A 14,574-nucleotide genomic window follows, 5' to 3' on the forward strand; every position below is an offset into this window, starting at 1 on the left:
GGGGAAATTGGGCTACTGTTGGCAGAAGGACACAAGAGGGGAAAGGCATGCCTGGAGGCCAGAGGAGAGGAGGAAGGTTAGGAAGTGAGGGTAGGAACTCTGAATGTTGGCAGTATGACTGGTAAAGGGAGAGAGTTAGTTGAGATGATGGAGAGAAGTTGATATATTGTGTGTGCAGGAGACCACATGGAAGGGGAGTAAGGCCAGATGTATCAGAGGCGAGTTCAAATTATACTACTATGGTGTGGAAGGGAGGAGAAATGGAGTAAGGGTTATCCTGAAGGAACAGTATGTCAAGAGTGTTTTCGAGGTTAAAAGAATGTTGGACAGAGTGTTGATTGAAGCTGGAAATGAAAGGTGTGATGATGAATGTCATTAGTGTATATGCCCTGCAAATTGGGTGTACAATAGATGAGGAAGAAGATTTTTGGAGTGAGTTGGGTGAAGTGGTGGAGACTGTACCCAAGACAGAGAGATTGGCGATTGGAGTAGATTTCAATGGACATGTTGGTGAAGGGAACAGGTGGGATGAGAAAGTAATGGTGCCAAGGAGAGTAATGAAGAAGGTCAGATGATAGTGTATTTTGTGAAGAGGATGGACATAGCTGTGGTGAATACATATTTTAAGAAGAGGGAGGAACACAGGGTGATGTACAAGAGTGGATGAAGATGCACTTTGGTGGGTTATATCCTAGGCAGGAGGATCAGTCTGAAGGAGATTGGAGACTGCATAGTAGTGGCAGGGAAAAGCATAGGTAGCAAAGGATGGTGTTCTGTAGGTTGATGCTGGAGATCAAGAAGAGGAGGAGAGTGAGGACAGAAGCAAGGATAAAATGGTGGAAGTTGAAAAAGAAAGACTGTGGAGTTTGGTTTAGGTTGTAAGATAGGCACTAGGAGGTAGTGAAGACTTACCAGAATGCTGGGTAATTACAACAGAAGTGGCAAAGGGGACAGCTGGGAGGGTGCTTGGAGTGACATCTGGACAGAGGAAGGAGGACAAAGAAACCTTGTGGTAGAATGGGGTAGTACAAAACAGTATACAGAGGAAAAGGTTTGTGAAGAAAAAGTGGGATAGTCAGTGAGATGAAGAAAGTAGATGGGAGTACAAGGAGATAAGGTGAAGAGACAGATGGTGAAGGCTATGGATAAGGCATATGATGGGTTGTAAGAGAGGTTGGACATTAAGTAGGGAGAAAAGGACCTGTACCAATTTGCTAGACAGTGGGACTGAACTGGGAAAAATGAGCAGGTGGTGAGGGTAATAAAGTATAATGATGGAAATATACTCACAAGCAAGGAGAATGTGTTGAGCAGATGGAAAGAATAGTTAGATAATGATGAATGAAGAGAGCGAGAGAGAGAAGGTTGAATGACGTGGAGATAGTGAAGCAGTAGGTGCAATGAATTAACAAGGAGGAAGTAAAGACAAAAATTTGAAGAGGATGAAGAATGGCTGTTGGTCCAGATGACATGCCTATGAAAGCATAGAAGTGTTTAGGAGAGATGGCATTGGAGTTTTAAACCAGATTGTTTAATGCAATCTTGAAAAGTTAGAGGATGCCAAAAGAGTGGAGAAGAAGTGTACTGGTACCGAAGAATAAGTGGGACGTGCAGAACTGTGGTATCAACAGTGGGATAAAATTGATCAGGCAAAGCATGAAGTTATGGGAAAGAGTGGTGGAAACTAGATTTAGAAGGGAGGTGACGATTAATGAACAGCACTGCAAATGCAATATTTGCTGTGAGGGTGTTATATTCTCTAGTATAGAGAAGGCCAAATAGAATTGCAATGTGTCGTTGTGGACCTAGTGAAAGCATATTACAAGGTGTCTAGAGAGGAGCTGTGGTATTGCATGAGGAAGTTAGGAGTGACAGAGAAGTATGTATGAGTGGTACAGGATATGTATGAGGGAAGTGTGACAGTGGTGAGGTCTGTGGTAGGAGTGACGGATGCATTTAAGGTGGAAGTGGGATTACATCAGGGATCAGCTCTGAGCCGTTTCTCATTTGCAATGCTGATGGACAGGTGGAGAGAGGAAATTAGACATAAGTCCTGGTGATGTTTGAGGATGAAATTGTGATCTGTAACAAGAGTAGGGAGCAGGTTGAAGAGACCCTGGAGAGGTGCAGATAGGACTGAGAGCGGAGAGGAATGGAGGTCAGAAGGAACAAGACAGAATACATGTTTGTGAATGAGAGGGAGGTCAGAGGAATGGTGAACAAGCAAGGAGTAGAGTTGGTGAAGATGGAAGAGTTTAAATACTTTCGATCAACAGCGCAGAGTAATGGGGAATGTGGAAGAGAGGTGAAGAAGAGAGTGCAGACAGGGTGGAGTGGGTTAAGAAGGGTGTCAGGAGTAATTTGTGACAGACTGGTACCAGCAAGAGTGAAAGGGAATTTCTAATAGACCTTAGTGACACCATCTATGTTATATGGGTTGGAAGCAGTGGCACAGACAAAAAAACAGGAGACAGAGCTGGAGGTGGCAGAATTAAAGATGTTAAGATTTGCATTGGGTATGAAGAGGATGGACAGGATTAGGAACAAGTACATTAGAAGGCCAGCTCAGGTTGGATGATTTGGAGAAAAAGCTAGAGAAGCTAGATTGTGTTGGTTTGAACATGTGCAGAGGAGAGATGCTGGGTAAATTGGGAGGAGATTGCTAGGGATGGAGCTGCCAGGCAGGAGGAAAAGAGAAAGGCCTAAGAGGAGGTTTATGGATGTTGTGAAAGAGGGCATGCAGGTGATGGGCTTGACAGTGAAAAATATAGAGGACAGGAAGATATGGAAACCGATTATAATAATAATACATTTTATTTATATAGCACCTTTCCTATCTGTTGTAGAGACCCCTAACAGGAGCAGCCAAAAGAGGAAGAAAAAGATTGGCACATTGTTTCTGCTTTGTTGTAAACACCCAGTGCCATGATACAGTATATTAACAGTTGTATAACTGGCCCATCATTATCTGCTCATACTGTCCTGTCCTTTGCAGTTTCTTCATCTGTCATCAGTATATTCATTTTTGCCCATTGCCCACAACGATAGTAGTTTTATCTACTGGCAAAGGCAGCTGGTTACATGCAAAGCACAAGTTCATTTCCCACCACTGACTCAAAGTGAGACCCTGAAACAAGTCACTATACATACTATATATCATAAAAAATGCAAAATGTGTTAAATCTCTGTACTAGGAATGCACTTTAGTATGGTGTTTATTACAGAAAGGGGCAATGTATAGTAAAGGACACCAAAACGCATACATTTTCATAGATGCTGGACATTGCTTTTGGAATGTGCAGCTGTGCTCCCTTGCCACAATGCCTAATTGGATCAGAAAGACAGAAACATGCACAGTTGCTTCTCAGTTTACAACTCCATTGCATGCAAGCATATGAGACCATAATTAAATGCTTAACATTGTCCATTTCGAGACCTTCCAGTTCAATCATTCTAACCCTGCTGGATCACATACTGGCTCTCTGCAAGCTTTATGCTGTTGATCTGTTTCAAAATATTGTTCAGGTCATAGTTAATCAGAAACATCTCTTTTCCGGAGTCCCTTAACATACAAAGCTGGAACATCAAGCTATTCAGGAGCCTCGTCACCCTCATTTGCATAAGAGTCATTAGGATTTGTGGCGCCTGCATTTCATTGTTTTTCTGCACGATACAAACCACAAATAATTTGAAACTTTAACATTCCTTAGTTATCCTGTCACTGAAGAGAAAGAGATGAAGGGGTTTGATTTGATCAATGCTTAGAGCTTAATTTGCAATACTGTAATACACTGCCTGACCAAAAAAAAAAGTCGCCACCTGGATTTAACTAAGCAAATGGATACGAGCCTCCTATTGGATAATTACTGCATGGGCGATTATCTTTCAGCTGGCAACAAGTTATTTAACCCGCAACTGGTGCAATGAGTTGCTTCTCATTTCTTAAACAACCATGTCGAAAGACACATCTCGTGGTCGTGGAAAAGATGTTAGTCTGTTTGAGAAGGGTCAAATCATTGGCATGCATCAAGCAGAGAAAACATCTAAGGAGATTGCAAAAACTACTAAAATTGAGTTAAGAACTGTCCAACGCATTATTAAAAACTGGAAGGATAGTGGGGATCCATCGTCTTCAAGGAAGAAATGTGGCCGGGAAAAAATCCTGAATGATCGTGATCGGCGATCATTTAAACGTTTGGTGAAATCAAATTAAGAAAAACAACAGTAGAACTCAGGTCTATGTTTAATAGTGAAAGTAAGAGCATTTCCACACGCACAATGCCAAGGGAACTCAAGGGATTGGGACTGAACAGCTGTGTAGCCGTAAGAAAACCACTAATCAGTAAGGCAAACTGGAAAAAAAGGCTTCAATTTGCTAGGGAGCATAAAGATTGGACTCTGGAGCAATGGAAGCAGGTCATGTGGTCTGATGAGTCCAGATTTACCCTGTTCCAGAGTGATGGGCGCATCAGGGTAAGAAGAGAGGCAGATGAAGTGATGCACCCATCATGCCTAGTGCCTACTGTACAAGCCTGTGGGGGCAGTGCTATGATCGGGGGTTGCTGCAGTTGGTCAGATCTAAGTTTAACTACAGTATGTGCTCCAATACAATACAATACAATACAGTTTATTTTTGTATAGCCCAAAATCACACAGGAAGTGCCGCAATGGGCTTTAACAGGCCCTGCCTTTTGACAGCCCCCCAGCCTTGACTCTCTGAGAAGACAAGGAAAAACTCCCAATAAAACCTTGTAGGGAAAATGGAAGAAACCTGGGAAAGGCAGTTCAAAGACAGACCCCTTTCCAGGTAGGTTGGGCGTGCAGTGGGTGTCAAAAGTAGGGGGTCAATACAATACAATATACACAACAGAACAATTCCTTAAGACAGCATAATAATAAAAATTTTAGAAGTACGGTTTAACAGTAGATGATATGACATAATTAGGTTTGGATATTTTTAGAGTCCTGGAGACCTCATCCATCTAGCTGCCTCCCCATTTGGCCATGCCACGGCTGAAACGTTGCTCATGAAAGGACCCTCTTTCCCATGATTCCTGTGATCCTCCATCAGGGATGACTTTACCATAGGCAGGCAAACAACTTGGCAGGTGGGCCGTGGCACCAATGGCCACATTTGGGTACCGAGAAAAGAAACAGAATAGGTGAGGGTTAGTATTCAAATATAATTATCATGTTACTTATGTTATAGTGCTAATGACTAACAACAGAGATGCAGTATGTACAGTTAATCAGCAGCTCTAGTCAGGATATGCTAAACTGAAGTAGTGAGTCTTCAGCCGGGATTTAAAGGCTGAGACTGAAGGGGCATCTCTTATGGAAGCAGGAAGACCATTCCACAGTTTAGGGGCCCTGTAACTAAAAGCTCGACCTCCCACTGTTATTTTATTAATCCTTGGAATCCTAAGCAGACCGGCATCTTGAGATCTTAATGTGCTCAGGTTTGTAAGTCATGATAAGTTCAGACAAGTAAGCGGACCTTGGCCATTTAATGCTTTATATGTTAAAAGGAGGATTTTGAAATCTGCCCTAAACTTAACTGGGAGCCAGTGTAAAGATTTAAGAACTGGGGTTATGTGTTCATATTTTCTTGTTCTTGTAATAATTCTTGCAGCGCATTTTGGATTAACTGGAGGCTGTATAGAGAACAGTTTGAACAGCCAGTGAACACCGCATTGCAGTAGTCAATCCTACTAGAGATAAATGCATGAATTAATTTCTCACAATCCTGTTTATTTAGAAAGCGCCTTAATTTCCTAACATTTTTAAGATGGAAAAACATGTTTTGGACGACTTTGTAATATGCTTTAAATGACATGCTAGAGTCAAAGATAACTCCTAGATTGCGGGCTGATTCAGTAAAATTAATTGGGATTCCAACTGAGTTAAATGACGACAAAATATTGCTGTGATCAGCGTCATTCCCTCCAACAATTAACATCTCTGTTTTATCTGTATTTAAAGACAAGTAGTTCTCATTCATCCATTCCTTTAATTCACTAACACAACTAATTAAAGACAACATCGGAGAAACTTCATTTGATTTAAATGAAAGGTATAACTGGGTGTCATCTGCATACGAGTGAAAATTAACATTATGTTTCCTAATGAGAGATCCCAGTGGAAGCATGTAAAGTGAAAACAGTAAAGGTCCCAGTACTGAGCCCTCGGGACACCATATTGAACTTCTGTGTATAATGATGGAGTACTGTCTGCACATTTCTGTACATACTGGAATCGATTTGATAAATAAGAACTGAACCAAGCGAGCACGGGCCTGTAAGCCCAACATCGTTTTCTAGCCTGTGCAGTAAAATAGAATGGTCAATGGTGACAAATGCTGCACTTAAGTCCAACAACATAATTACAGTGGAATTTCCTTCATCAGAGGATATCAGAATGTCATTTACAACCCGTGTTAGTGCCGTTTCTGTACTATGACCAGTGCGAAAGCCAGACTGGAATTTCTCAAATAAATTGTAATGCGTAAGGTGTGACTGAAGCTGACTGGCGACTACTTTTCTAGTATTTTAGAGAGAAATGGTAAATTTGAAATAGGCCTATAGTTATTTAGTATGTGTGGGTCTAGGTCTGACTTTTTAAGTAAAGGTTTAATGACTGACACTTTTAGTGCATCAGGTACTGTGCCATGCAGTAATGAACTATTGATAATGTTAGAATAGGCTGCTGCAAGAACATCCATTGCACTTTTACTAGTTTTGTTGGCACTGGATCTAGGGAACAAGTAGTGGGCTTCATTTTAGTAATTAAAGTTAAGACTTCCTGGTGAGTTACAGGATTAAAATTATTAAAGTGCTGAATGCAATGTGGCAGGGTCTGCTAAGCTAGTATTTGGTTTGTACTGTGATGCTGAGATCTGGGATCTTATATTTTTAATTTTCTCATTGAAGAAGTTCATAAAGTCTGTACTGCTAATATCTGTTGGTATTTTGCACTGTTGATCTGAATTCCCATTTGTTAATTTAGCCACTGCTCTAAAAAGTACCCTAGGATTTTTATTATTGCTATCTATTAATGTAGAATAGTATTCTGAGCGAGCTTTAAAGAGGGCTTTTTATATTTATTAACACTCTCTGTCCATGCAATTTGAAAGACATGTAGCTTTGTTGTTCTCCATCTGCGCTCCAGTTTTCGACACTCTAATTTAAGAGCTCGAGTATTTTCATTAAACCAGGGAGAGTTTCTATGTGCTTTGATCACTTTTGTTTTAGGGGAGCCACTGTGTCCAGAGCATCTCTCAAGGTCACATTATAATGTGATATTAGCTGATCTAAATTGTTTTCCACGTTTACATTTGATGTTAACTGATCTAAATGGTTTTCCACAATTACACTCGACTTACTCAAGGTATCTATAAATTTTGAAGCAGAATTACAATCTAGATGTCGCACTGTCTTTGTTTTAATCTGCGAGTGCGCTGGCATGGGCAGAACTAAATCAAACGTAATTAAGAAGTGATCGGAAATAACTACATTTAATGGAGTAATATTTAAATTTTGAATTTCAACTTTGTAAGTTATAATTAAATCTAATGTATGGTTATGATTATGAGTTGGACCTTTGACAATCTGACAAAATCCTACTGAATTTAACAAATAAGTAAAACATTTGCTAAAAGTGTCAGTTTCCACATCAATGTGTACATTAAAATCCCCATCAGAACTACGTGATCATAATTTATAGCCAAATCAGACAGAAGGTTGCTAAATTCAGTCATGAACAATGAATATGGCCCTGGTGGTCTGTAGACTAGCACTATAATTGTGTTGGAATCTGTTTTAATATTTAAAATGAATGCCTCAAAGGATGTAAAGTTGCCTAAATTTTTAGGAGTGATTTGCATTTTGTTACAATGAATTATTCCAAGGCCTCCTCCTCGACCAGAATCTCTAGACTTATGAAGGAACGAGTATCCATCTGGCGACGCCTCAGCTAGAGGAACAGTGTCACATTTACTAAGCCAGGTTTCAGTAAGAAGACACAGATCAGATTTTGTACTTAATATTATATCATTTACCAAAACAGCTTTAGTGCCAAGAGAGCGAATGTTCAATAAACAGCATTTAAAACTGCATGGTTCTTTCTGAACTGCTGATATATTTTTTGTTTTAATTTGAATTAAATTTCTATTACAGATGCCCCTGGTGGAGTGTCTGGTTTTATCCCTTGGTCTAATTATACACCTTATTTTTGGTTATCAATTAATTTATGGTTTGTATCAAGACTAAATTTACTGGATGCCCCACAACAGGGTAACAGCTTCAGGAAAATAACAGGTGGGATAAACAACAGCCTGTGATTTAAGATCACATGACTGCGGCCTGGATGGTGCTCTAATCAGTCAACCAGGCAGTTTTGCTGCCATATTTTGGGATAATACATAAGATCCCATCCAGTTAGGATGAAGACCATCTCTTCTGAAAAATCCAGGCCTTTCCCAAAAATCATCCCAATTGTTCACAAATGCTATGCTTTTATTTGCACACCAGGTTTCTAGCCAGCAGTGAAAGGAATGCAATCTGCTATAAATCACATCCCTCTATATAATCTTGGTAAGGGACCAGATACAATTAAATTCCGACATTTTGTTTTAGCTTTGGTGCATAGAGAGATGAAGTTCCGCTTTAATACCTCAGATTGCTGTAAATAAATATCATTAGTGCCGACATGCAGCAATAAGGTAGATACTTCATCGTCGCGACATGGTCTAATGCGGCCTTTATGCCAGAAATCTTGGCCCCTGCAAGGCACTTAACATTAACTGCTGGTTTAACATAGTTTGGAATTCTAACATTCCGCACTATGGAATCGCCAATTATGAGCACTTTAATATTCTCAGTTTCCACAGGCGCGCTGCGGAGAGTTGAGAACCTGTTCTGGGTCCGAATTGGTGACCTGGGTGCTGGGGGACTAAATTTTGGATTCTTAGACCCCCGTCTTACTGTTACCCACTCGCCCTGTGGCTGAATTGGTGCTGCTGATTTCGGCCTCGCACTGACTACAGTGGGACCTGGAGAGACTGAAGCGAATCAGATGTAGCCGAATTGTCTAAACAAACCGAGTCGATCCAATTTTCGGTTTGCCTAATCGCTATCAGATTCCTAACGCGGTCCTCCAATTCGCGTATTTTCCCGACCAACTCTAAATTAACTAAACATTTTTGGCAGGTGAAGCTATCTGCACTGTCGGCCGGAAAACCTGAGCTGTACATACTGCAGGACACACAACATATAAACGTGCCCTCGATGGGCAGAGAGCAGATAGAACTTACATTAAATGTTGAAGTCATCTTTGCCGTTTTTATAGGTGCTTCAGCGCTTTCCGTGTTCAGCTGAATCACCGTCGCTTTAAGTTTCCACCACCCGCTGAGCGATCGACTTTAATTTCTCACTGCCGGTTATTTCTACTGGTCAGCTGCCGGCTTTACCTCAGGTGAACTTGCTCGGGTGCTTTCGAAGGGCTACGTGCCTGTGGGTGACGCCGCCGCTCTCTGCTTCCAAGAATGAGGTCAGCTGACTACCTGAATATACTGAATAGCCAGGCTATTCCATCAATGTATTATTTCTTCCCTGATGGCACAGGCATATTCCAAGATGACAATGCCAGGATTCATCGGGCTCAAATTGTGAAAGAGTGGTTCAGGGAGCATGAGACATCATTTTCACACATGGATTGGCCACCACAGGGTCCAGACCTTAACCTGATTGAGAATCTTTGGGATGTGCTGGAGAAGGCTTTGCACAGTGGTCAGACTCTACCATCATCAATGCAAGATCTTGATGAAAAATTAATGCAACACTGGATGGAACTAAATCTTGTGACATTGCAGAAGCTTATTGAAACAATACCACAGCGAATGCGTGCCATAATCAAAGCTAAAGGCGGTCCAATGAAATATTAGAGTGTGTGACCTTTTTTTTTGGTGGCGACTTTTTTTTTGGCCAGGCAGTGTATATAGCATTTGAAACTGAGGAAACTATTTAGTGGGCAGTAGCATAGTGACATTAAATCTTTAGGAAACTGTTATCAATGTCTCCTCATGCCTATGACACTTTTCTCCAGGTAATAAACTCTAATTCAATATCACAAACATATGTTTCCAGTTAATTGAGTGGTCTTATTTGGTCCTCAGTGTGTGAGTGTAACCTGCAATCATGTGTCACCCCATCCAGAACTGACTTCTGCTTTATGCTGGATAGGTTTCTTGCAGACTTGCAGCTTTGAAGGATTATGCCTTTTTAGGTCCATCTGCATTAAATGCAAAACATACCTGCCATCAATATTATGTCTGTCTCTTCACATGAAACAATTTAACTGTTGTCCAGAAAGTTCTATTTTATTGAATTATTTAAAATGAAGTGAGCTGTATGCATTTTTGAAAACTTAAAACCTGCCATTTAAAAACATAGACAAAATTTTGAAATTCTCATTTAGAAGCTATTTCAACTTATATATTTTTCATATTTTACTGTTTTACATAAATAAATATGTGTTTACATTTTCACATTACACTAAAAACAACTTTACAGCTGCATTATCTGCAGATTGTAATGATTCAATATTTCTTTTATACTTCTATTTATCATAAAATCACCACAATTAACTGCTATCTTTCATGATACGTTGCAGCCAGCAATTTTAGCCTGAAACTATAACATATATTTTACTCCCCATCAGATAAGCCTTTGAAAGGTATTATGCTTAAGGGATATCAACTACAATTAGACATAGACCCTCCTCAACCAACAACTAATGATTTTACAATACTTTTGCTGCGATCAGGCGTCTACGAAATGAAATAAATAAAAATGTCATGCATACATTTTCAAACTTGTTTATCTTTCTAAATCTGTATATTTTAAAATAGTTTATCACTTCTCACCCTTCTGAGAAGTAACTGACATTCGCATTTTCACACTGAGTCTTGTATCCTGTCTCTTTAGTTTATTCACTAGGTGGGCTGTATCCTTTCATTTTCTCAATTATAGCTTCTCACAAAGCCACTTATTTCTGAAATCAAAAAGAAGAAGCATGAGACAATGGGTGCGTAATAAATAGTCAGGATGTGCTGGCTTAGTTGCATTTCCTGAATTATTACATGAGACTCTGCAACCAAGTGTAACTCACCAGCTTCAAGAAACCAGATGTTTTCTTGTGGATGGGCACTGATGACAGACACAGTGCATCATTTATTAAACACAGTAAAGCAGAAAGGTGAAGAGAGTTTATATATCACAATGATATCCACAGAAAAAGAAATGAGAGGCCTTCTTAAAGGTAGTCAGGGTGTCACAACTTTACCTAGGATTATTCATATAAACAAGGTCATAATTTAAGAGACTGAACTAGATATGCACACAAGAAAATTTGAATTTGTTAAAAAGAGTGAAGGAGGTAATGGCCCTTTTCATTGACATTCATCCCCACATTATACTCAATTAGATATGTGCAGCTTAGGAATATTAGATAGAAATACTAATAAGAAGGCTAATCGAAAAACTGGAAAAACCAACACTGACCTTTATACCACTTTCAGTTGACTGTGCCTTGCAATAGCATAGCAGTCATCAACAGAAAGGCCCCAACATAAAATCCATCCTGCTATATCCTAACTATAGGGTCACGGGGGTCCGCTGGAGCCAATCCCAGGACGCAAGGCAGGGACAAATCCCCGGGCAGGGCACACACACACCGAGCACAAACTAGGGACAATTTAGAATCGCCAATGCACCTAACCTGCATGTCTTTGGACTGTGGGAGGAAACCCATGCAGACACAGGGAGAACATGCGAACTCCACGCAGGGAGGACCTGGGAAGTGAACCCGGGTCTCCTAACAGCGAGGCAGCAGCGCTACCCACTGTGCCACTGTGCCACCGTGCCACCCTAAAATCCATGAGACCAATTTCATTTTAAACATCATTAAAATGTGTTGAAACAAACAATAAACATAACCTCTTCATTCCCTGGCCTTGAACCACCATCCCCCCCACATCATTATCCAAATGATATGTAAAATATTTTTAAAGACTAACAAGTCGAAAAAAATTTTAAAAAGCCAGGTCTTGACAGCTTACTGGATTAGAAAAAACAGAGTTACAGTGTTGAGGAAACTGATACTTATTATATCATCTTGACATGTGAGTCAGAAGTTAATAAGTGGAACATGGTTTTGTCAATGTTTTCTTAAAAAGTCGCTAAGTAGATTTGCATTGTATAAAAAAAAGATGAAACATGAACCCAATAGTCTGATTAGAAAATTTATGACTCTAGAGTGAGGTTCTTAGTTAATTTTTCCACTCATTCAAACAAAACATAACATACTAACCCACAGGAGCCTCATACATAACCCTCTTCAAAACCCTACAATGGACGCACAGAGCTATAAATTCCACCAACCAAAATCCCGGTAATTACTGTTTGCTCTGCATGAAGCTGTCTGAGCTTATCTGGTGCTGACTGGTGTTGCAGTCCTAAGCCCTGTTATCTGTCTCTAAGTGCTACTTACAGTTAATGTTTCCTTTTCTCTAAAATGTCTATGTTGGTTTTAACATAATGCTTCACCTGGCACAATATTCACATCAAAATAAAGAACCACCTCTCCTTTCTTGCTTTCTTAACCTCTAGGATCGAGACACTGAGGTCAGGCCTAAATATAGTGTAGTTTTTGTATGTTCTCTCTATGCCTTAGTGGTTGTTTTCCTTCTACATTCCAAGGATATCCATACCAGGTTAACTACTAACTCTATACTGTGTGGATAAGTGCTTGAATTTGTCTTGTTAATAATTGGATATTTTTTGAGGTTTGTTTTTCCTTGCATGTAATGCTGATAGAAAAGGTGTTATAGTGGAGAAAAAAACAGGTTTACAATATATGAATGTACGTTTGTTAATTTACTTTATAAAGCACTATGTTCTGTACAATAATCATATTTCAGCGCCAGATGAATTTAAGCTCATCCTAGCAGCAATAGGCAGGGAATGAAAGTGAATTAGCCAATTGTGTATTCACTTATGTAAGCAAGTTAATAGTTAGCAAGCACCCTAACACACATCATTCAGATTTCGCTGAAAAACTGGAACACTTGAAAACAACTATAAAGACATAGGGAAAAAAGTTTTATTCCATACAGACAGTATCTAAGTCAAGATTTATTAACAGTCTAAAGGATATTTGAGGCAGCACCCCTAAACTTGTGCACTTATAGTTTGCTATATAAAGTTATATAGTATATCTTTCTGGCCATATAAAGTAAAGACTGACTTTCTTTGTGTTCAGACACACTACACTCACAACTAACAAAAAAATTCTTAAAAGTCTTAAATATTATGCGTCCACCTAATTCTATGTACAGTGTTGTTCCTCATTTTCATCTACTACCATGAAAATAGTAGGACCTCTTGTTAGGAGTTCAGAGTTGTAAATACCACAGTCTCAATGAACTGCTACTCCGCAAGGCTATGCTTAACACAACACAAGGAAACAGCCTGTTATTATTTTTTTTTTGTTCTTTATTTCGCCTTATACAATTTCTTGTATTAGGAATTTGTTAGTTTTCGCATACCCCTTGGGGTCAGAGCGCAGGGTCAGCCATTGTACAGCGCCCCTGGAGCAATTACAGGTTAAAGGTCTTGCTCAAGGGCCCAGCAGAGCAGGTTCTGTTTTGGCAGTGACAGGGATGTGAACTGGCAACCTTCTGGATACCAGCACAGATCCTTAACCTCAGAGCCACCACTCCACCCCTTACTGGATAAACATGCCTTGGTGTGAGTTTCACAGGATACAGACGAGCTTCTCCAGCACAATCTCCTTGTGTGTATTTCCAGTCCTATTTTTTGCTGTGTTTGCCTACTGGAAGCTACGTGTGAGATTAGAAAAACCCGGAAGCCATTGCTGTGTTTATTTAAGCAGAAAACTACCACTGAGGAGCACTGACCTTCTAGCACCTTTAATTTTTCTTTCTTTCTTTTGCAATAAGCTAAGCAACCAAATGAAAATGTGCACAAAGACAATGCCATAATACTACTGTTCAGTTTGCATATCTCTGCAGCTTTTGCTTAACATTTTAGCAAAACTTACAAATGAAATATGTTTCAGCAGTGTTTTTACTACCCAGGAGACAGATCTATAATATGTGAGCATTCATTGTCAGGGTGTAATGACAAATGTATTTGGTTGTATCTGTAAATTAAAAATGTCCTTAGGTATTAACTGGTCACCTGTCATTCTTAACCTGTATAGTTAAAGTTGGTATGAGTGCATGATTTGTTCTACTGAAAAACTGAGGCTGTTTTTCTTTACACATAATTCTACTGAGATCTGAATGATACCGAAGTAGGTAATAAGTTGTGAAGTCGTGTCTTGTTTCTAATAAAGTGCATAAAGCTTCTGGAGGTTCAGCTGTCTGCAGCTTAAAGCAGATTTCCTCTTTGTCAAAGAAAAATAAGTGAAAATATTTATTGGTGTTTTTGGCAAGTGCAGGATACAAGTCAAAAGGGGATCATGTTCAGGCTGAAAAAGAGAGATTAGCATAAA

The sequence above is a fragment of the Polypterus senegalus genome, chromosome 3 (genome assembly GCF_016835505.1).
Source record: "Polypterus senegalus isolate Bchr_013 chromosome 3, ASM1683550v1, whole genome shotgun sequence".
In the NCBI taxonomy this organism is placed as follows: domain Eukaryota; kingdom Metazoa; phylum Chordata; class Cladistia; order Polypteriformes; family Polypteridae; genus Polypterus; species Polypterus senegalus.